We start from the raw sequence: 3,016 nt of genomic DNA on the forward strand, positions 1-3,016 counted from the left end.
CCCCCCCGAGGAAGGGGCTCGGGCCTCGGACGTCCAACTGCGGGCAAAGGGGTGAAAGGGTTCGGGGTGGATGTTGGTGACGGAAAGCCCTTGTTCACACCCCGACACCCCTCCAAACCGGGACCAAGGTCACGGGAGGGAATAGGACTCCAGTGTAGCAGAGAAAACAATGGGTCTCCATCTTTTATGTCACATTGTCACAGCTGCAATTTGGAATTCGTATTCCCACCTCACTTTGTCGTGCTGTATGCTTGTTTTCTTCACCCCAGTGTGCTATATGTGGCTTCTGCGTCTGAATGTACTGCGTTTTGCTTTAAGGGAATTATGAAATCATGTGGAAGCATTTAAAAAAAAAAATAAGAAGAAGAAGCTGGTGCTGGATGATTATATTATGTTTGTTGGGAGAATTATGACTGGTTCACTTTATGAAAATGTTATACAATAGTTGAAGGTTTTAAGGTTTTATTTATGTTTTGAATATACAACAATGTTGTTGGGTTTTTTAACTCGATAAACTCAAAGATTTTGTTATTTTTCTTGTAAATTGATGTCTTTCCAAACCAAAACATGGCACAGACCTGATGGTGCAGTCATAAGGAATGTTCTGGTCACCCCAATGCCAGACGCATTGCATATGAATAAAATAAGGATGGAGGCACAAGCACAACTTTAATTTCTCAAATATTTCTCTCCTATTTCTAAAGAAAAAATACCTCTATGAACACACTGATCTCCTTGAAATTACTGTTCAATATGAAAGGATCGGAGCTGAACCCTTAAAAAAGAAGTTGAAACATAACTTATTATTATATTCAAAAGCCGAAATGAAGTCATCAGATTTGCTGCTGGGGATTTTGAATTGACCCCTATTCGTGCACTAGAAAGCTCAAAATATTCTGTATGAGTTGGTGTGTCCTATGAATGTTTGAAAATGTTTAATAGTTTAAGATGTTAAACGTCTGAACATAATCGTATATACATGAATATTACATACATCCATATTACGCAAATTTGTAAATGTATCCGGAAGATATGCCTTAAACAATTGGTTTAGTACATACCAAAGAGAACATTTTCTACTCACCTATCTTTGCCTATCCTTCCAAAATTGTAAGTCATTGTAATTGTGAATGCATTACCTTAAGGTCTATACCTGAATTAGTCTTGTTATTGGGGTACAGTGAATATTTGGCTTTGTATGTATAATGAAGGGATCGACATAGCAGCGGGTATTCATTGCTCACATCATCTCAGCATGTCCATACCGTATGTGTGTGCGTCTATGTTTCTCGATGTGCAAAAATGTCACAAGTAAAATGAAATAAAATACACTACCACGCCAGAGACGGACAAGAGCGTCAAAACTTCGCACCATTGTCAATACGAGCGAAAATACTGGATTCATCTTTCAGCCGTTGCAGTTGCCGACCTTGACCACCGGAGTGGGGGGGGGGGGGGGGGCGCCTGACACATCAATTTTGAATGTTGTCAAACATGCTCTGGTTCCTGGTACGCATCTGAATGAAAGCCATGAAGTACTTGTATTTTAATTAGACACGGGGCTGGGAGGGGAGTGTTCCACTGGGATTAATACAAATTTTTAATAAATATATCACTTACAGCCCCGGGTTACAACGCCCGGTGGAGCGCATGCGCAGCTCGCTGCGGCAGCGGACGGTTCCTGCCGGGGGAGCGGCGCACCGTGACGTAACCCCCGCCGGGCCAATAGAAACAGGAGGTGAAGTAAACAGGAAGTGTCCGTGCGCCACGCCGGAGGAGGCGCTTTCCGCGGCGTCCGAGTTCTACCGACGTGGAACCGTGTGAGTCCGTGGATGAGGGAATGAATAAACGTGCCCGCGAAATACTTAAACATCTCTGTGAAAGAAGACCTGAAATAAACAAATCAGGTTATAAATAGGTTAAAAAAATATATATATATAAATATATATAAATGAGTGAATATAGTTCAATAAATAAAAAGTATTTTATTTTAAAAATGATGTTTCTCATTCATTTCACGAGACTTTTATTTTATAATTCCACATCTATTTATTTCAGGACACTTTTACTTCATAATTCTACATTTATTTATTTCAGGACGCTTTAATTTCGTAATTCCACATTTCTTTAAGAGGACTTTTACTTCATAATTCCACATTTCTTTAAGAGGACTTTTACTTCATAATTCTACATTTATTTATTTCAGGACGCTTTAATTTCATAATTCCACATGTATTTATTCAAGGGGACTTTTTTTTTTTTCATAATGCAACATTTTCAGAGCCGGTGGAGAGCGGGGGAACCTCTCTCTTGTGAATGCATCCGGAGGCGCTCTCCTATGCAACAGTGAAAGAAGAAGAAGAAACAGTCTTTATTCGTCACGCAACACACCACACTACAACACATGCTTGCACACACACACACATGCTTGATGGTGGCCGGTGAAATGGATCCTCTGTATTTGACCCATCCTGGCTTGTCCTTCCTCCGGGGGCACAGCCAGGAGCAGTGGGCAGCATACGTGGACGCGCCCGGGGACCAGGTGATAAGTGTCCATCGCTGGTCAGACGATGATGGGTGCATGTTTTTGGTGGGGGTCCTTACTGACGTGAGGTGGAGGAAACCCCCATGTGAGCACGGGGAGAACAGGAGGGAGTGAGCTGGTCACAGTGGAGGGCCACCACCCAGTTCCGCCTGACCTGCTGCACCCTGTACACTGCGTCAGACAACTGTTCCAACACAGCGCAAGGGCCAGCCCACCGGCTTGACAGCTTGGGTGAGAGGCCCTTCTTTCTCTCCGGACAGAAGACCCAAACATAGGTCCCGGTTGCAAAGTCCGTTCCCCGACAGTGGGAGTCGTAGGCCCTCTTCTGTCGGGACCTGGCAGTTGTTATGGCTTGCCTGGTCAACCTGTGCACCTCCGTCTCCTGACAGAAACAGGCCTACAACTCCTGCTGCCGGGGAACGGACCTTGCACGCGGGTTATTGCTGTTGGTTAAGTAACGACAGCAGTCCA

This window comes from Zeus faber (genome assembly GCF_960531495.2).
Source record: "Zeus faber genome assembly, chromosome: 8".
NCBI lineage: Eukaryota > Metazoa > Chordata > Actinopteri > Zeiformes > Zeidae > Zeus > Zeus faber.